This window comes from Berghia stephanieae, chromosome 4, assembly GCF_034508935.2.
Source record: "Berghia stephanieae isolate SIO BIC M18660-M18661 chromosome 4, UCSD_Bste_1.3, whole genome shotgun sequence".
NCBI lineage: Eukaryota > Metazoa > Mollusca > Gastropoda > Nudibranchia > Aeolidiidae > Berghia > Berghia stephanieae.
In genome coordinates, this window is record NC_088363.1 from 58,327,161 (window position 1) to 58,349,660 (window position 22,500).

The window sequence follows — 22,500 nt, forward strand, 5'->3', positions numbered from 1 at the left end:
CAGTGTACTTGTTTCCCTTCAGGATGAATAAACAAGAGGGATTTTGCACTAGCACAATTCAGGCATGCTTCAGGGACATATAACACAAATTAATCCGGGTGTTACAGTTTTTTCAAGTATCATTTACAGGAGTTATGGCCCTTGAAAGGTCATCGGGTGCAATTTTTGGTGAACTCATTTTTGTGCATAAAATGATTGTTTATCACCCTAAAATTGCTTCAAATGCAATAAATAGTGGAATTTTATTGTCATTTCTCATTTTTTGCCTCATATCATAAAATATTTTACAAAGCTATATAGGGTTTTTAAATCTTTGATAGCCATTTTCTCTATAATATTTAAAAAATATATATTACAGTGTATTTGCTTCCTTTCAGTGATAAATAAACAAGAGGAATTTTGTACTAGCACAATTCAGGCATGATTAATGGGCATATAACACATATACATTTGTAACATTTGACCTTGCTGTAGCAAAGAAAGCTTACGATATTGTCTGGCAAAACCCACAGCTTTACAAAACAGTCATTTATTCACCTGGGTGTCTTTCACACCATAATTTCATATCTTGGTGCCCTGGGAAAGCTCCAAAGTGGATCTGGTTTTGAAGAAATTGTGACTGAAGCAGGGCTATGTGCACATGGTTCTATGGATAGGGTTATGAGTGGAAAGAACTACAACAGGGCTATACGAGTGCATGTGTCTGTTTTGGAGGCTCTAGAGAGGCTTCTGCTTGCAAAATTTGAGCAGGAAACGGATTCAAAACTCATTAAAGACCTCATGTCTTACATAAAGGAATTCACCGAAGGAATTTCAAGCCATAGAGCTAATAAAATTCTCCAGTCAACTGTGTATGCTGAGTTATTTTCCCAGTATGAAGCCTTCAAAGAGAGTGTCCGCTCAGGAAAGTACGGAAAAAACTGCACAATACTGGATCCAATACATGGACAGAGTTTGGCTTCTCCTCCAGTTTCTGCGAGCTACAAAGACAAACAACTTTCTTCTTCATATATCTTTTTTAAAAGAACTGTGCCCACTGCTTTTTACCATGAATCACCACAATTATGCCAAGTATCTCAGTGTATATTTTGTGTCACTAGCCAACCTGATTCATTCCCACCCAGGGGCAGAAGAAATGTTACAAGATAATGGATTTAGTGTCTCCAGATCAAGGACGCCTGCTGGAAGAATAGCAGTTGATGTGACCATTGGACAAACTATAAACAAACATGCAAAGACAAAAGGAGGTATTGTTGGGTTCAGCAAGAGTCTTCCAAGCTATTACCGTTGGAGTGTAACAAGACACAATCGAGCAGAATATGTATCAGCAACCCAAAGAATGATCAGCAACAACAACTGTATAGATATAGACACCCACAAAGAATTGAGCCTTGCAGAAAAAAGACAAAGTGAAAAGCGAGTGCAAAAGATCCTCCAGGCATTTTCAGCATTTATCAATCCCTTTGAAGTTGAGATGGTCTGGTCAGTCTAGCTTCTGGAATAAAAGTGCAAGAGGATGTTGCTGATGACCTGCTGGCCGTGGAAAAAAACAGGAAAAAGATTGTTTGAAAGTTTTGTTGAAGACAGACTGAAGGAAAAGACTGTAGAATTTCACAAGCCATTAGAAAGGAACAAGACCAAGACATTTGCATCATTGAGGAAAGTGGTAACAGTGAAAAAAGACATGAACGTGGTCAAAATCAAGGCACAAAGAAATTTATTTGGCCAGCTTCTTGTTTTGTCCCAAGAGCACAGTGTTGATCTTCAAAAAGTTCTTCAATATCCTCTAACACCTACTCCATGGTCGCTGGCTTCATCAGATGGTTTACCTCTGAAGACCAACAAAGCAACTCTGTTGCACAAGCTCACGCCTGACAATTCATTAATGTTCGAGGATTATGCAAAAACAAAAACAAACACCGTTTACATTGTTGATGGCAATGCACTGTTACAAACTCTGTCAGCAATCCCAAATACATTTGGTGAAGTAGCCAAACTTACATTTTCCTCCTTACCACAAGCAGCTTGTGTACACTTTGTGACTGATACTTACATAGAAGATTCAATCAAAGGTTGTGAGAGATTGAGGAGAGGATCTTCTGAAGATAATGCATACTTGTTAAGAGGATCTGAAACAACAGTGCCCAGACGTTGGAAATCATTTCTCAGCTGCGTTGATAACAAAAGATCCCTTATCAGGTTTCTCCTCAAGGAATGGGAAAGTAACGAATATGCAAGAAACTGAGAAACAGGGAAATCTTCTTTGTCTGTGAAGAGAGATGCACCTTACTTTACAGTGACACGGATGAATTTACCACAGCTGTACCTTGTCTAGATCTCTACTCATCACAGGAAGAGGCAGACACACGAATTATACTGCACTGTCAATATGCTTCCCGCCAACCAAACTGTGAAACAATTGTTGTCAGATCACCAGACACGGAAGTCTTCTTACTTCTCCTTTCATTCTCAGAGACAATTGGAAAGACCCTGATTTTTTATACTGGCTGTGGCAACAACAGGCGACAAATCAATGTCTCTCAGATAGCAAAGACTTTGTCTAAACAGATGTGTGATGCATTACTTGGTGTCCATGCATTCACAGGCTGTGACACAACAAGTTGCTTTGGTGGGCAAGGAAAACTGAAAGCTCTAAAATTTCTTCAAAAGGAGGAAGATCCTAGAATTCTGTTCTCCAGATTTGGAACATCAGCAGCTGTTTCGAGTAATGACTGTCTCGTGTTAGAGTCATTTGTGTGCAAGCTGTATGGCAAAACCTCATGCACAAGTGTCAACAAAGTGAGGTATGACATAGTTCGCCAGCGTTTCAAAGGAAAGAAAGGTACCATCTCATGCAGTGGTGGAATTGATCTGTGTCAGATGCCTCCTTGTAGTCAAGTATTGTCACTGCACATATCAAGAGCCAACTTTCAAACTCTCATTTGGAGGAATGCAGTGTGCCAGAATCCTAGCATTCCAAAACCAGAGGATAACGGTTGGCAGAGAAATTCTGCAAATGAATTGGAAGTACAGTGGTTCAAAGATGCTTTCATTCCAGATGAGTTGCAGGAAATTGTGTATGAAGAAAGCTGCACCAGTACTGACGAAGATACATATGCCGAGGATGGTAGTGATAGCTTTGACAGTGATTTCCTTGACGACACTTCAGAGGACGAAGAGGATTTTGCTACTGATGATGAGGATATGTAATAAATTGGTGAGCAGTGCAAACTGTTAAGGAGTAAAGCATGTTTGCAAAACACATAAGGATATTGTTTTTATGTACTTACTGCATCTTGAATCAAGAATCCCTTTTGAGTATCAATTATTCTTCATAATATAACAATGCGATTTCGTTCAAAAGTCTTCGGTAATGATGCTTCACTTGGGTTGTGAACAAATTAGTCTTTTTTCATGATATATCTATTGTTTTTACCACACCTTCAACTTACTTTTAAATGTGACAACTGGACATCAATACCATGTTTAAAAGAATGAAAATTATGATGAATTTGGCATCCCACAAAGTGGAGAAAAATTTAAGGGTTGCGTACACTTTTAGTTTTTCCTGTGACGTAGAAATATGAAGGTTGTTGTTGAGGCTTGGGTCATAGCTTTCTTCAGTGCTACATTTTTAATGAACATGCTGTTTTTGGCCATATTTAAAATAATTTTTGTGTAAAACAATGAAATAGCCCATAAGTTTACATATGACACTTCATGGGATTACTGACAAATTGTTTCAACTTTCTGTGAATCTATATAATATTTACAAATTGAAAGCTTGTGCACATAGTTTGATAGTATATTCAATTTCCTTCAGTTTGATACCCAATTTGCATATATTTGAATTAATATTGTAGTCTCCAGAGCCTTTGAAAGAAATGTTGTCTCTTTTTTGCAAGGGGACACAACTCACTTTTTTCAAAGAGCCATAACTCTCTTAAATGACACTTATTTTTACGGTAACAGTGGAATTTGTATGGCCAATAAGTTCTATTATTTGAAAAACATAGTGGCATAAACTCCCAAAGGGGGGGGGGAGGGGGGGTCCCAGTGGCCTAAGCACGACTCCCTATTATAATTCTTCGTAAAAAAAAAACCCAAAACAACAACAACAACCGTAGCTACAATTTCAAGAAATATGTTTCACCAGCACAAATTAGGTTTTTACCAAAAACAGATGTTGACACATAATGGTGTAGGAGATCAAGAACCTTATATTATTATAATGTCCATGAACCTGATATTTTAACTTGAATTTTAGGTGTAACAATTTTACAATTAGAGTTAAAATTAAAATAAATGCTTCCAATGATAAATGTGTGTTGTGGTTTTTAAACTCAAAAAAAAAAAAAAAAAAATCACTTCGAAGACTGTTCATTTGATTCTATTCTCAATTTTCTTCATCTATCAAATAATTCCGACATAATACCTGATTGGCGTCACAATTGTCAAAGTAAAATATTCTATTTCCTTTTTTTTTTTAGCACCGTGCTTATGTGAAACAGACAGTTCAAGATGTTGGCTCAAGGCATTTCAATAATTTTTTAAAGGCAGATAGATAAGATTCGTCTATTTGAAAATTGCTATATTTAAATTATATAGGTCACAATGTGTGCGTGTGTATGTGTGTGTGTGAGTGTGTGTGTGTGTGTGTTGAAACACAATATTGAGGACAACCGTTGGAAATAATTTGGCTTGAAGTGACATCCAGATATTAAATGAGTAAAACTCTCAAGAATATAAATTGGACTTCTTAGAATCAACAAGGAAAATTAGAAGTTTAAAAACAATCGGAGTACCGTTCTATTAGTCAAACAAGACGAGCTTTGCCCCGTTTAAGACACTAAATAAATTACTAATAATTGCAGGTTTCTCTGGATGATGGAAATGCTACTTGGCAGGTTTTGAATGTTGATTCCTCATACATTCATACATAATTTGCTAAATTGAGAACTTTTTCGCCGAGCCAGAGACAATTCCAAATTCTGATCAGATTGTGGCAAGTTTTAAGTTAACCAAATGCAAATTCTAGGTATGGTTTTGATAATGAAAAAAAAAAGTTAATTTAAAAAAAAAATCAAGGTGAAGTCTTTCGTTCCTTATGAATTGATAAAAACTACGTGGTGATCTGATATTGTCTGTGTGAAACAATCAAAACCACTGCAACTCACTTTAAAATAAAACAAAACAGTAAAAATAATAAAAAGAATTGGACAAAAAAACAAAACAACCCTTCCAGTTCCAAGGTACACACTAGAATATGATTCATCACAGCTGTTTACGCCGTTCATAATAGGTGGAGAATGGTATGAAAATGTGTTTGAATCAGTGCCAGACAAAGGAGAAGGAAAAATACAAGAAACAATCAATCCCCCACAAATCAGCCGGACTGAATGGATTTGGGATGACATTTTTGGTTGATTTCTCCTTGTTTTCTTTCCGTTGTATGACAATGTTGCATACACACTATTTCAGATTATTAGCCTATCTTACACAGTGTCCGCTCCTTAATTTGTCACCACGTTGAACTACTCGAAATAAATGTAAATGTTGCTGCTCGAAGAAATAAATAACAATGTGAAATTGAATGTAAGCTTCAATTTAATATACCAAAATATATAAAATGAACGTTTCGGGATTCCCCTTTATCAACAAAACAGCTGTAGTTTTTCATTAATCCTGTTTTGTTGATAAAGGGGACACCCGAAACGTCCATTTTATGTTTTCGTATATTAAAATGAAATTGAGCTTACATTCAATTTCACATTGTTAGTTATTTACTGGAAATAAACGACGTGTCTTATAAATATACAGCCCAACAAAAGCAAATATGACCAAAAAAACGAAAGAGAAAACAATAATTATATGTATATAGTTAAAGCAACAATCATTCATAACAGTAAGCCTTATTATTACTAAAAATTATAAGATCAGTTGATCTAAATCTAAAACTTGAGATTGAGAGGTGGTCTTAATTTTAACAAATATTAGATCTATATTTATATTAATAATGAGATTGAGAAAATAAAGAATAACCATAGCCATAACTAACTGTCTCTATTACTATTACGTACGATATTTAAATCTCCCTAATGAACCAAACACACGGAACACAGTCCAGGAAAAGTTACAATCCAAAAGTAAGGGGAATCAAAAACTGACACTTGGTAGAGGTAGCCAAACACTTGTCAAATTCAGTCAAAACAGGAGGCGGGTAGGTAAGAAGCAAGGGTTCTACCCCCACTCAGTCAGGGTTGCCAGATTATTTTTCAACAAAATGCCAGGGGAAGACTCAAAAAATGCCAAAACACTCAAAGAAATGCCAAAGTCTGTTGACTCCCACCCCCACTAAGAAAACTACTCACTTTTGATAGACAATTTACTATCATATCCTGGTGGCTTGCGTGTTTTCTTTTCTTTTTCTTTTTTTTTTTTTTTTTTTTTTGAATTATATTAAATTTTCTTTTGGGGTAATTATTTACCTACTGACTACTAAGTGGAGTGCTAAACCACTACACCACGGTTGGATTTTAAGAATGAAAAAGAAATGTGAAGATGTTTATTTTTACGCGTTTAGAAATAATTAAGAAAAGGTGTCATTTGAAGTATAATATACAAGAAAAGAAAATGCCAAATGAAAATGCCAAATGCCAAATGATTTTTCTAATGCCAAACGGTTTTCAAAAATGCCAGATTTTTGGAATCTGGCATTTAAAATGCCAAACTGGCAACCCTGCACTCAGTCAGCAAACATTACAGCCCGTGAAAATCGAAAGTGACGGGCTTTGATCTAATACTCGAATGGTAAAATGTATCGACGAGTGTTAATCCCTGGTCAGGTGGAAATACTCTGGTCAACAATGATTCTTAATTAATGTTTCCAATTTGTTACAATAGAAAATATACAAGAAAGGATATCCGTCTAAATTATAATTACACTTGTGTGGCTAAGGAAGAACCAACTGTAATTAAGCTGGAGATAGTCGAATTCATTCATCTATTTCAGTAAATACAAATTGAGCTGGGCGACGTTCTAGTCGTGTGGGTGTAAACATCACAGACGGATATAACACGAGGATGGAAGCGAGGGTTCGAGGAAAGGGGCGGATGATGTGGAAATATGCTGAGAGAGTGGTAGGTTGAAGGCCGCTTGCCACTCCAAAGGACGACACCTAACGTCTAAAAGCAACCACTACTACCACTACCACCACCCTCCACCACCACGAAATAATCAGCGTGACACACACACACACACACACACACACACACACACACACACATAATATAGTATATACACACATACGTAGTCAGCCGAGCCTTCTAGCCATGTTTCCGTTATAATGTCAGTGTTGTGTGTCGGTGTGTTATTGTAGAATACGCGCATAAGCTTGACACACAACAGAAAGTACGTATGTATGTTTATAAAGGTGGGGCCAAAAAAGGAGTGGCCTGCTCTTCCCAAAGACTGGGACAAACAATAATTACACCGAGGTGGTGCTGGGTGGGTTGGGGAGGTGGATGGTGGTGCCGGAAAAAGCGGTGGGTGGAAAGGGAGGGATTGGGGGGGGAGGGTGCATAATTTTAGGAAAGGGGAGAAGTTGGTGGGAAACGGAAGAAAAACAATTTCAAGGTGGGCGTGTCAGCGGAATAGGAAAGGTTAGGCAAAGGCTTACTTGAAAAAAGAGGAAATAATATTATTATAACGATAACTGCTATTTAATAAAAAGGCTTTTATTTTCACCACCCCCATCTTATTTTCGTAACGAAAATAGTGTGCCTAGAAAGGTTGAAGGCACAACTAATCAAAGAGCGTTGTTGTAGAGTGAACATATTATTATTACTCTTATAAATAATGTTGAGGTTCTCCCCTCATCTCCCCTAAATACAGCCCTAAATTTAACACTTAAAAACAGAATATTATATCTTCATTATAAGATCTCGGGTGGGTTGGCCTATCTCAACAAAACCTTCAGTGATAACGACAGGAAAATGCAGTAACTTTTTTTCTTCTGATGATCAAAAGACTTAGAAACGTTGTTTAGCTTATCATATTAGGCTATGTTAGTTGGCATATTATTGTTTTTTACAGTTACAGTTCTATTGTGTGGGGATTCAAGTACTGATTTTTTAGGATGAATGTTTTTTTTTTTGTTGTATTTTTCTTTCCGCTTTGTCTGCCACTGTTTCATGCATACCTTTTCATATTTTTATCTTACACCAGTGCCTGTTCCATAATTTGTTACTTTTATATAGATAAGGAGAAAGCGTTGTAAAACAAGGCAAAAGAAATAAGAGCAAAACGGAGTAAAAGAAACGTTTTTAGAGAGTATATATTTTATAAGACTATGACTGAGCATGAAATTTTAACAATAACGAAGATGAAACAACTACATTCCTGCACTGCAGCACACATACCATTATAGAATTGTCAAGCTTTACGAGTTAAGTGCACACATTGGCAGGTCTGATTACCGAACGGAAAATTATGGGCTTGATTTATAAATTGTTGTAATGGACAAGATTTTGAATTGGTTTAAGAGTATTTTCTTTACAATAATGAGCCAATAATAATTTGAGTTATCAGTTATATCAGACCTGAAAATTGGAACACCTCGTTTACGAGACATGAAGTTTGTGGCGATGCAATAAAATGATTCATTTATTTAAATACACTGATTGCGTTCTGGTGTGTTTGGTGTGCAATAATGTTAAAAGCAACATAGTCAGTGCAATAAAAGAAAGAAAGAAATAGAAATAAATAAATAAATAAAATAAACAAAAAAGCACATAAATAATAAGATAAATAACTATATACAAAATAAATAAATAATATAAAATAAATCAGTAGAAGAAACAATGTCGAAGAAAAATAAATTAAATATAAAATTTATCTTTTTAAGTAGCGGCTACATCTTAAACATTTTAATGTGTTTTAACAACTATAGACTGGTTTCAGATAAGCTAATTTTAGTAACCGAAAGTTGCAACAATGTACAGCGAATCTTATTTTCTAAAATTTAAAAGAGGAATTCGCTTGCTCTAATTTATCATGTTTTTAGTCTACCAGGATTGCAATAAAACTAACCCTGTTTGTTTATTTGTTTCTTCTTTTTTTTTCTTGTGGGGGGGGGGGGGGGGGGGGTAAATGTTAGAGTTGTCATATTCTTCGTTTGGTCCACTTCCAGACTGGGACGAGGTAAAAGATATTAATAAGTGTTGATAACCCTTTTAACATAGATAGCATATATATATATATATATATATATATATATATATATATATATATATATATATATATATATATATTATATATATATATATGAGTAGTAAAACGATCTTACGGGAGTTGGCACACAGGCTGGGCGTTGGTGGTAGCGGAATGTGTGTAGTAGCTGGAACAGTGTCTTAATATCTGTGGGAACCAACTGGGCAGGTAAGAAATTCACAGGTAAAAGGTTGGGTTATTTGTAAGTACTCGTCACCACCGTAAGCGCACGTGTGTATGTTGGCAGAAGCTTCTCCAGTTTGAGTAAACAGCGATAGGGCGAGGCAGGGAGCTCCCCGGCACGCCACACCAGCATCACTAACACATTATGACGTGAGAGCAGAGGCAAGCCCCACATGTTGGGGGATGTACATGTTTACACTTACACGTGCCGGCTGTCAGTATGTATCAGGTATGAGGGGTGAGGAAAGTCGGGGACGATAATGATGATATGATGATGACGATGATGATGATGGTAGTGAGTGGTGGTGGTGGTAGTGATGAAGACCACATCGACAACGACGAGGACGAGGACGATGATGGAGATGATGAAAATGATGATGATGATGATGATGATGATGATGATGATGATGATGATGATGATGATGATGATGATGATGATGATAGTCCGAAGGGTTTCCGGAAAAATCAGGTATGCGTTATGTTTTCCTTCGAATTATTATGCATTATGTAAAAGTATTAGGGCGAAAGAGGGAATTGGGAGGGGATGGGGGATTTATGAGCTTTTCCTGCCACATCTGGTAAAGATCCCGATCAGATGCCAAAGTCCCGTCATTTCCGATTTATACTATGTCCTTTATAGAAAAAAGCAAAAAACAAAACCATCGCCTCTTTACCTCTCCAGTCCTAGCATTCATCATCATCATCATCATCATCATCATCATCATCATCATCATAATTTGTTGTTGTTGAAATTTGTTTTCGGACTTCTTTTTCCTGTAAGTTGGGGGGGGGGGGGGGGGGGGGGGAGGGAGGGGGAGGGAGGGGTCTAACCATTATGAAGTAGGCAATTAGTAAGTCTACAGCCTGTCTCCGGTTAAGACGAATATTAAGAAGGTAAACAAACCCGATAACGTAAATTCAAACGATACACACATAAAGAGATCGAGGTAACATTTTAAAAAAATGTATATCAAACCAACTAAACAAACGAAAGCAGATCCGAGTAAATAGTTAATAATAATAATAATAAAGTTTATTTGTATAGCGCCCAATCCCGTTGACAAAACAGCTCTAGGATGTTTTATTTAATCTAGTTAATGTCTTTTTAAAAGATGAGTGTGTTGATCCGATATACTTCCGGATGGCAATGTTGTCAGCTTCTTAGCCAAGCGCACACAATCTATACTCCAGACCGATTAAACTGCATTAAACCAAAAGTCCGTTTCAATAATAAACACTTAGATGACCACATCTCTCGGACAGCCGTCTTAATGTAAACAATGGCAGTGAATAGTAAACATAGCAAACAACACAGGTTTTTAACTTTCGATGGTATGTGTTTAAGTAAATTTCCCATTGTTCTACCGCTCGATCAATAATAGGACCAACGCAGAAAACTATGTGTAAACTTAAACGTTTATAATATGATAGAGAAAACCGTGTGATAATCTAGTCACCCATTTGGCGGTATAGATAGTATGCGCTTGGCTAAGAAGCTCATAACATTGCCATCCGGAAGTATAATGGACCAACACACAAAACTGTGTGTATCCATGAACGTTTATAGTCCGGTTAATACAGTTCAGTGAGCATTACTCATAAACACGGATGGCAAAAAACAATAAGAAAGACATGAGTGACGTCAACTTCATACTATCTATAAAAACAATTGCAATGATCCGAGAGTGGTCGATTTCATTTACGTTATTGTTTATAGATAGAATGCGCTTGGCCAATGAGTTCACAACATTGCCATCCGGAAGTATAACGGACCAACACACAAACTCTGTGTAACCATGAACTTTTATAGTCTGGTTAATACAGTTTAGTGAGAACAACTCACAAACGCGGATGGCAAAAACAATAACAAAGGCCTGAGTGACGTCATCTGCATACTATCTATAAACCAAATATGAATTATGTTTGTCCGAGCACATGTGAAGGTGTGTCACAAATTCCATGTTTTGATTGGTCAAAAATCTACTGGTTAATTACATGCAGATTTGCCACAGGATACCATAACATCTGTATAACAACATTTGTGGAAAATCCGAATTTGGAGACCACAAAATATTCTTCTTCTTCTTCTTAGATCCCACTCATATTGACCTCATGTTGCAATGTCTAGCTGGTGAAGGAACGCTGTCGCCTTTGTCTACCTCAGCTCTGTCAGGGGTCCATAACATACAGTTTGGTCTGCAAGGTGCGGTACAGTGGTGCAGTACCATGCCAAAAATCATCTCTCATACTTAAGCCAGGTCTGGAGTATAGATAGTTCGAAGATGACGTCACTCAGGTCTTTGTTATTGTTTTTTTTTTTTATTTTTTTTTTTTTTGCCATCCGCGTTTATGAGTAATGCTCACTGAACTGTATTAACCAGACTATAAACGTCCATGGATACACACAGTTTTGTGTGTTGGTCCATTATACTTCCGGATGGCAATGTTATGAGCTTCTAAGCCAAGCGCATACTATCTATATATAGATAGTATGCAGATGACGTCACTCAGGCCTTTGTTATTGTTTTTGCCATCCGCGTTTGTGAGTTGTTCTCACTAAACTGTATTAACAAGACTATAAAACTTCATGGTTACACAGAGTTTGTGTGTTGGTCCGTTATACTTCCGGATGGCAATGTTGTGAACTCCTTGGCCAAGCGCATTCTATCTATTGTGTGCGCTTGGCTAAGAAGCTCACAACATTGCCATTCGGAAGTATAACGGACCAACACACAAAACTATGTGTGACCTTGAACGTTTATAGTCTGGTTAATACAGTTTAGTGAGAATTACTCATAAACGCGGATGGCAAAAAAGCATTTATTAACAAAGACCAGAGTGACGTCAACTTCATTATATATATAATATGGTGAGCGTTGTCTTCTCCTTCGCCACAATCACACATGCCTGTTTCTCCAATGTTGAAAATCGTGTGCACGTGATTTTCAGGAGGTTGTGTCCTGATCGCAGTCTAACGATTGTGACCTGGTCTTTTCTATTTTCAAACGGTTGATGGGGTCACTTTTATTGGAAATGTTTAAAACGCATGGATTCACGCTATTCATATGACTTTAAGAATTGGTGTAGCGATTTTCACTTTCTCATAAATTCCAAACCCCTATTCTGGAACAAACAAACAAAAAATCTGAAACTACCCCCCAACCCCCTTTTAAGGCCATAATCAATGTCAAAAGAATGATGGTGATTTCGAACGCGTAAACTAGCCGAGATGGAGATAGATATTATGTGACACTATGTATAAAGGTATAATGAACACAGTAGAAGGATACGCCCTAAAAATGTGTACAATGTCCATGACAACATAAACTATGAACAAACACGCAGGGTACGCCCCCTTTGCCGTGGTTCACATCATGTACCAGTTACTTGCTAGACTCAATCAAAGATGAACATAAAAGAAAACACGTGCATAAATATAGATGGAACGAAATTGACGTCATTAAGTTCTTTGTTATTGTTTTTAGCCAGCCATACTTATGAGTGGTTCTCAATAAATACTATCAATTAGACTATAAATGTTTAAAGTTACACACAATTTTGTGTTAGAACGATATTTCGGACTGGTGAATTTTGTCAGCTTTTTTGCTAAGCATACGGCATCAATAATATAGATAGAATGCGCTTGGCCAAGGAGTTCACAACATTGCCATCCGGAAGTATAAGGGACCAACACAAACTCTGTGTAACCATGAACTTTTATAGTCTTGTTAATACAGTTTAGTGAGAACAACTCACAAACGCGGATGGCAAAAACAATAACAAAGGCCTGAGTGACGTCATCTGCATACTATCTATACATGGAATGAAGTTGACACCACTAAGGTCTTTGTTATTGTTTTTTGACATCCATGTTTGTGAGTACTTCTCACTAAAAATTGGCGCTGGTCTCCGGCGACTGCAGACGTGTTTTTGTCAGTGCTCTGTGTTTTCACAAGTTTCATTGGATATTCTTACAATTATTATTTATAAAAGTGACACTTTATTTTTACAATGGCTGTGATTTATTCCTGTGCAATAGTTATCATATTTTTACTTTGTAATCAAATGTCTTTAGCCAGTATTTTTAGAAATAATCTGTCAAGCCAAACCTATGTTCCCCCATTTTATTCCTATTCAACATCTACGCTTCGTTAACTGAGACCAGAATCACCCCCTCCACCACCGGTTGACACATCGTTCATCAAACCGAGAAAAAGGGGGAGGAAAGGAGGAATCAAAACAAAATTCCGACGTCGACAAAATCGTCCTTTCTTGCCTTGCGTTGTGACTGGAAATGTGCGCTCAGTGAAAAATAAAATAGATGAACTGTGCTCACTGTGTCGTCATTGCTGCGATTATAGATAGTATGCAGATGACGTCACTCAGGCCTTTGTTATTGTTTTTGCCATCCGCGTTTGTGAGTTGTTCTTACTAAACTGTATTAACCAGACTATAAAAGTTCATGGTTACACAGAGTTTGTGTGTTGGTCCGTTATACTTCCGGATGGCAATGTTGTGAACTCCTTGGCCAAGCGCATTCTATCTATAGACAAGCCTCTATTATATGTATAACAGAGTCCTGGTTGACACCCAACACACCATCATCTGTCGTCGAAATCGACAACTATTCTCTACACCGGACCGATAGAGACAGTTCAAACAAATAATGGGGCGTGGTGTGTACGTATACATAAACACTAATTGGTGTCATCCCAACAATATAAAAAATATCTCATCAATTTCGAACAACAACATTGAACTTTTGACAGTGGGTGCACGGCCATATTGCTTAACTAGAGAATTTTCTAAGGTCAACATCACGACAGTTTACATTCCCCCCAGTGTTGATGCAAATGTTGCCATGGAAACTCTAATAAGTCATGTGGAAAATGAAAAAAGCAAATCGCCTGATTGTGTTTTTCTTGTGACTGGCGATTTTAATCATTGCAATAATATAATAATTCCTGGACTTTCACAATTTGTTCAGTGCTTTACTCGTGACAAATCGACCCTCGACCTATTTTTCTGTAATGTTGACAAGTCCTATTAATGTTTTCCAAGAGCTCCACTCGGTTTATCGGACCACAATATGTTATTATTATTACCTATATATCGCCCTGTCATCAAACGTTGTAAAGCAGTAGTGAAGTGTGTTCAGGTCATGAACGAAAGTGTGTGTGAGGAGTTGCGTGGTTGTTTTGAAGGCACTGACTGGAATGTTTTTATCGAATCATGTGACAGTGTGGACGAGCTGAATGACTGTGTGAGTGAGTATTTAAAATTCTGTGAACAGCTAGTGTCTTGTAAAAAAAGAAATAAAATATTATCCTAACAACAAGCCTTGGATAACAAAAGATCTAAAACTTTTATTGAACCAAAAGAAAACTCTCATTACTAGTGGAAACAAAAAAGGATCTGAAAACAAAACAAAAAGAGATAAAGAGAGTAATATCTAGTTGTAGAGACAAGTACAAAAATAAAATTGAAAAATGCTTTTCTTCTGGGGATATACGGGACACGTGGCGGGGGCTTAAAACTGCTGTTAACTATAATCCAAAGCCCACGATTATATCAGAAGATATCGAAATTGACACTCTAAATAAATTTTATTCACGTTTCGACACAGCAAACAAATTTGATATTGAAAATGAAAAACATAAATTAGACAGGGCTTTGGAAGATGAAATGACTATTGAGGTCGGTGAAGAAGAAACGAGATTCGTATTTTCGAAACTAAACGAGAGGAAGGCTGCTGGGCCGGATGGATTGAAAGGAAAATTATTAAAAGAATGTGCCCATCAGCTTTCCCCCATTTATACACATATTTTTAATTGGTCCCTCCAATGCGTTTCGATCTCTGAAATTTGGAAAACTTCAAAAATTATTCCTGTTCCAAAAAAAAAGAAAAACTTGAATCTATGAACCGTTGCACTGACTTCAATAGTCATGAAATCTTTAGAAAAACTTGTTCTTGTTAAAATTAGGAACCAGTTTATGCCATTGAGTGATAGTCATCAATTTGCTTACAAACCAGGACGTGGCGTAGAGGATGCCATTTTGCTGTTTACAAACAACATCTACAGGCATCTGGATCACGCTAAGAGCTATTGCAGATTGCTTTTTGCAGATTTTTCTTCAGCGTTCAATACAATGCAACCTCAGTTGACTAGTCTGAATTTAAACAAGTATATAATTGCTTGGGTGCTTGAATTTCTTACGGATAGAGCACAATATGTTCAATTAGGACAAAACATATCTTCCTGTATAACTACAAATACTGGTGCTCCTCAAGGTTGTGTATTGTCCCCTGTATTATTCACAATATACACGAATGACTGTAGAAGTCAAAACCTGAGTGTCCCTTTAATAAAGTTTGCAGATGACACCGCTCTTCAAGGCCTCATAACAAATGGCAACGAAGTGGCTTATAGGCAAGAAATTGATAGATTTGTGTCTTGGTGTGATGCCCACCACCTAGAGCTTAACATAAGCAAGACAAAGGAGCTAGTGATTGACTTTGGGAGAGTGAAGGAACCGATAGAACCGTTAAAATTAAAGGACCAATTTGTCCAGCGAGTTCCTCACTACAAATACCTTGGTGTAACAATTGATGACAGGCTCAAATGGGATGAACACTCGAAAATAATTAGGCATACGATGTGCAGACGTACATATCTTTTATCAAAACTCTCAGTTTAGAATAGATAAAACCCTCTGCACATTATTTTATAGAGCAGTAATCGAAAGTGTTTTGTCATTTTGTATAACAGCTTGGGGAGGCAATTGCTTAGCAGTGGAAAGGAACAAAATAAATTCAAATATTAAAAAATCCATTAAACGCTATATAAATGATGTTGACGATGTAGATCTTTTATACGAGAAATTTTGTATAAATAAAATAACTAAAATATTAAATGACCAGTATCATCCACTAAGACCATCAGTTATGATGTCAGAAAGAAGTGGTCGCCCTTTCTCTATTTCAACCAAAACCGAGAGACACCGAAAATCGTTTCTGCCGTCCAGTATTAGGCTTTATAACAACAAGCAATAATCATTTTATATAATTATTTCACATTTTTACTTTCAAAAAATGTAAATATTAATTTATTAATTTATTTGTTTTGCAATCTTTTCAATTTTCAATTTATAGTGACAGTTTTAACTATTCTACAGTGTTGAAATTATTCATATTATAAAGCGCAGCTCTGTTTATGGAGCTGTTCCTTTTTTATATATACATCCTATTTCCATTGTATTTTTATCTTATTGTGTAAATTATAACACGTCTGTACAAAAAAATTCCTTTTTGGGATGCAATAAAGTATTATTATTATTATTATTATTATTATTATTATTATTATTATTATTATTATTATTATTATTATTATTATTAATATTATTTTATTATTTATTATTATTATTATTATTATTATTATTTTATTATTATTATTATTATTATTATTATTATTAAACTGTATTAACCAGTCAATATAAGTTCATGGTAACACATAGTTTTGCCTGTTTGTCAGTTATACTTCCGGATGGCAATGTTGTGAGCTTCTTATCCAAGCGCAATACTATCTATAGATAGTATGCGCTTGGCTAAGAATCTCATAACATTGCCATCCGAAAGTATAACGGACCAACACACAAAACTGTGTGTATCCAGTATCCATGAACGTTTATAGTCAGGTTAATACAATTCAGTGAGCATTACTCATAAACGCGGATGGCAAAAAAACAATAAAAAAGACCTGAGTGACGTCATCTTCGAACTGTCTATAGACGGCAAAAAAACAATAACGCAAAAAAAACAATAACAAAGAACAGAGTGACGTCATCTTCGTTCTATCTATACAGACAAACATAAACACACACACACACACACACACACACACACACACACACACACACACACACACACACACATATATATATATATATACCTACCGACAGAACGAGAGTGAAGATAAGAGAGAGGGAGAGAAAAAAAGAGAGAGAGAGAGAGAGAGAGAGAGGAGGAGGGGGGGGGGGGGGGGGGGGGAAGGGAGAAAGAGAGACTAGTATACTGTATTACTCAATGTTGTAAAAGACATTTCTTTTACGAAAAGAACAATAATAGCGATGCGACATGGGCCTCGTTTTTTGTTTTTTGTTTTTTTTTAAATTGACGTCAGAGGCATGAAATTTTAATTAGACGGCAACACAAGAATCCCTCGGAGAGAGAGAGAGAGAGAGAGAGAGAGAGAGAGAGAGAGAGAGAGGGGGGGGGGAGGGAGAGGAAGAGAGAGATATATAGATACCGTGTGCATGTGTGTGAAAGTCATAGAGAGATAGATAGATATAGATAGATAGATAGATAGATAGATAGATAGATAGAGAGAGAGAGAGAGAGGGGGAGAGAGAGAGAGAGAGAGAGGGAGAGAGAGAGAGAGAGAGAGAGAGAGAGAGAGAGAGATTACAGAAGAAAATGCCTGTAGATTCTGCATGAATTATGGATGAACAAATGTGACAAATCGAGTCAAAACGGTAGTATATTGGGAGTAAAATTGACGAACCTAGTGAGTACAATTGATGCTATGCGTTTAGTTTAATTAAAACTCACACCATCCGCCAGTCGGATATAACGTACCAACACATAAAACTACGTGTAACCTTACACGTTATAGTCTGATAAATACAATTTAGCAAAAGTAATTCTACAAATTGATGCGATGTGTCACAAATTAAAAGCTACAATGACTTTTTTTTAAAAATTAATGGAGATTCAGTCGATCAATTGGTTGGGCGCTTGAACTATCTATTCAACTTTTCCGGGTTAAACTCCATCATACAAATGATTTTTAACATATGATATATTATACTAGCAAAACGCGCTACATCGTCGATGAAAAACGTATCGCGGACATGTATGCTAACTGCGCATACACACGGTGAATCTGCATAAACCCGTGAAAAAAACACTAAAGTAAATGAATATATAATTATTACACAGAAATCAATAATCCATGGAACAGCAAATGAACAGAAACATATGTGCTGGTTGGTGGAAAGAGAAATTTTAAATGTAAAATAAATACAGGATTCAGCAGCTTTTTTGCTGTTGCTGTTGGTGTTGATTTGGTTTGCGGGGGAGTGTCACTAATCCCGTATCATGATTGGTTAAACATCTATTGCTTAGCATTCTATCGTCGTCGCCCCCCCCCCCCCCCCCCCCCCCCCCCCCCCCCCCTCCCCCCCCCCCCCCCCCCCCCCCCCCCCCCCCCCCCCCCTCCACCTCTCTCTCTCTCTCTCTCACACACTCACACACACACACACACACATTTCCCTCCCCTCCTCTTTCTCTCTCTCTATCTACTGTTTGTTTCTGTGTGTGTATGAGAGAGAGAGAGAGAGAGAGAGAGAGAGAGTGAGAGAGAGAGGAGGGGGGGGGGTGAATGCTGGTATATACCAATGTAATGAAAGAGAACAGGTCGTATTGATGTTATGTGTTTAAGTAAAATACTCACAACATATATCCACCAGATGAAACCTACCAACACACAAAACTATGTGTGATCTTAAACGTGTATAGTCTGATTTATATATTTTAGTGAGACCTAATCACTCACCTCGGTGTCCAAAATCAATAAAACAATGAGCTCAATGAAGTAAACTTGTTTCTTTTATACAGCGTTTTGATACGACGAGACGGTAGAATACTTCTTGAATGTGTATATTTTCTCGCTCCCTGTTTAAAATGGCGTCGTAAATCTTAGGGATCGAATAAAATTGATTTAACATTTTTATATGGCTATTATTGTGACTTATTGTAAACTCGAGCTAAATCGCAAAATCTCGGTGTCCTGCATCAGGGGAATAAACATGTTGACGAACTAATTTTCATAGCAGATAGTAGTCTGGTTTTCCCTTTAGTCGACACGCACATACGCACAGACAGACAGACAGACTTGCTCTTTCTTTTATTAGGATAGATTATATCAAACCGCTATGTCCCATAAGATTAACATACCTATGTAAATGTACATTCTCTGGTCCCATCAACTGAAAACAGGAATTCGAAAGATGGGTCTAACAAAAATCCATCATTATAATAATATACTGTTGGCACGAAAATTTAACAGGTGATTTAACGCAGAAACCGACAAAAAGAAAAAAAAAAAAAAAAAGAAAAAAAGAAATAACGGATTACTTTTTTTCTCAAGACTTCTTACTGAGGTCTAACCTATACGCACTTTTTTTTGCAGGTTTGATAACTTTAATTGTTATGGCCTCATGGTTGAAATGGAAAAAATACTCTCAAACCAACACAAAATATTCTCCCATCACAACAACGTTAAAACAAGCCCAAAATTGCGCTCATGTCCTGCACACATTATGTTCTAACAATTCTGTTTCGGGTCTTTTTGTTTTGTTTTGTTTGTTTGTTTGTTTTTGTTATTTGTTTTTGGGTTTTTTTAAAGCTTATTTAATGTTTGGTCAGAGACAGTAAGGCTGTTTAAAAGTTGACCCCTCTTCCAGTTCACACGACATGTAAAACCTCTTGAACTATAATGCCGTTACTGAACCCAGGAAACAAGTGATTATGACCACGTTCAACTGGCTTATAATATAATATATTATTACTTCCTGTGATGATAAACAAGGAGATTTGAATACTACACATCAACCGTCACGTCACGTCACGTCACCGCCATCTGGCCGTTACCAAAGCCGCAGCCTATTTTTAAAGTATTATATCCATATTTAATTATTTTTTTTTAAACAAACAAAAAAAAAATAAATAAATAAATAAAAAACAAAACCCGAGGAAAAAAAACAAAAAAAAAAAACTACTATAACAGTCTCAATCAAGTATTTTGTCGGGATGAACAAGACTCGAGCATTTATATAGTGCAACATCCACTAAACGGCCACGAAGCGCTTTACTTTAGGGGATCCTAGCCACCAGCAACACTCAACATGTACATGTAGGACGAGACACGGCGCCTATTTGGCGATAATATTACATTTTTATTCGGACAGAAACAAAAGTAATCATTTCAAACTCGAGTATGGCGGGATATTTTGAATAAAGAGACTATTCCAAGGACAACTATGCGCCGGTCAGAGCGAGACTCGAACAAGGGACCTTCTGATCCGAAGGTAAGTGTCAAGCCACTAGACCACACAGCCGCATAACAAGTCACAAATATCATTTGTAATAATTGACTTTCTCTCTTTCATCTGTCTCTCACAAACACATATGCATTTGACTGTTTCCCTCCCTGCTAGGACTCAGGCCAGGGCCAGGACACCAAGTAATCTCATTCCAAGACAAAGACAGAAAGCAAGTTAGAAAACAGATATAAGGGGAAAGAAGACACAGTAAGTACCTCCCTGCCCACTATAGGAGAAGTATAATCATTAGTGGCAGCAGCAGCAGCAGAAGGAACAGTAAGTAGTTGTAGTAGTAGTAGTAGTAGCAGTAGTAGTAGTAGTAGTAGTAGTAGTAGTAGTGGTAGTAGTGGTGGTAGTAGTAGTAGTAGTAGTAGTAGTAGTAGTAGTAGTAGTAGTAGTAGTAGTAGTAGTATCAGTAGAAGTAGTAGTAGTAGTAGTAGTAGTAGTAGTAGTAGTAGTAGTAGTAGTAGTAGTAGTAGTAGTAGTAGTAGTGGTAGTGGTAGTAGTAGCAGTAGTAGTAGTAGAAGTAGTAGTAGTAGTAGTAGTAGTAGTAGTAGTAGTAGTAGTAGTAGTAGTAGTAGTAGTAGTAGTAGTAGTAGTAGTAATGATACTGATATATATAATAAAAGGAAATGACGATGGATGGTTGTGGGGGGGGGGGGAGACAAAGGTAGTATAATATTTAAATTAGGTCAAGTCTCGAGTTCATGCCGTGAGGTGAAAGGGTGTTCAGTTTTAGTATCAGTTCTGCCTCCCTATATTTTCTATGTTGTTTAGTGGTGTGACAGAACTGAAGACGGCAACGTGGATGTTGTGCAATCCTCGATGACTGGATCCATTGGTGGGTGACATGTTTGACCTCGTCGTTTTCAATAGGCCGCAGATGTTGTCCAAACCTGTCGCTTAGTCTCTTGCCAGTTTCTCACACGTATGACGTGGCAATGTTTGCAGATTGTAGCGTTAATTAGTTTACGATCCGTGCAGGTGAATGCGTGTCGGATGTACCACACTTTATCCGGGAATTTAATGGAATTTTCCACGAATAAGTGTGGGCATGTCCTGCATCTGCAACGTCCACAAGGCTCCGTCTTACGTTGATGACCGGCCATTTCCATCGTCAAACGGCTTCTAACTATTATGTCCCTCAAATTACGGTCCCGTCTGTAGGCGATTAGCGGCGGTTTGTTTGTTGAATATATCTCTCGTTTCTACATGCTCCAGAAGAATCTGACGGTAGTTGGTCTTTAAAATTTTGATGACTTCCTTGTTGTGTGGATGATTAGTGATGACTAGGATAGGTCTGTCTGCTTTGCTGTCACTGTTGTCAACTGGTTTCATGGCAGCTTCCCTAGAGATGTTTTGGATTTTGTCAACCGCTTGTTTTAATATGGATTCAGGATAATGGCGGTTGCGGAAAAAGTCAAGCATTTTATCCTTCTCTACCGTGAAGTCCTCATCATCCTGTCAGATTCGGCTTAGTCTTAGTAGCTGTGAAAATAGAATTGAATCTTTGCATTTGGTGGGATGTGAGGACGGGTAGAGAAGGTAGCTGTGACTGTCCGTTTCCTTGTAGTGGATAGACGTCTTGAGTCTTTCCTTTTTGAATTTCTTTTTCTTGTCATTTCTTTCATTATTTCTTGAACAACAGTCTAAAAACTGTAGCAACCAATATCGCCATGTATGAAAATCTTAAAATGGTTGGATTCGCATGTGATAATATAAACATAACGTTCCCGGACCAAATTCGTTTATGACTAAAAAAAAAAATTTTTTTTTCAATATTTTCTGTTCTGTTGCCACACGCGGCAGCCCATTGTTTTTGGTAGGAGTTCAATGGTATGAAGAAATTGTACAACTACAACGCATGCCATCTTGAAAGCGAG

At 37.1% G+C, this 22,500-nt stretch overlaps 1 protein-coding gene across 16 annotated transcripts in view; it reads right to left on the minus strand.

Annotated features, from left to right (window-relative positions):
* Positions 1–22,500, minus strand: part of LOC144970911 (uncharacterized) — a 74,085-nt gene that overhangs the window by 17,982 nt on the left and 33,603 nt on the right. The window contains exons 1-2 of one of the 16 annotated variants that reach the window (XM_078911085.1): positions 6,746–7,208; positions 6,081–6,249 (exon numbers count right to left, since the gene is read on the minus strand). The exons of 12 other annotated variants lie outside the window; for them this stretch is intronic. The gene's annotated coding sequence lies outside the window, so the exon portion shown is untranslated. Of the gene's footprint in view, positions 1–6,080; positions 6,250–6,745; positions 7,209–22,500 lie in introns of those variants that run through there. 3 more of the 16 variants (XM_078911071.1, XM_078911073.1, XM_078911074.1) reach the window with 3 other exon arrangements.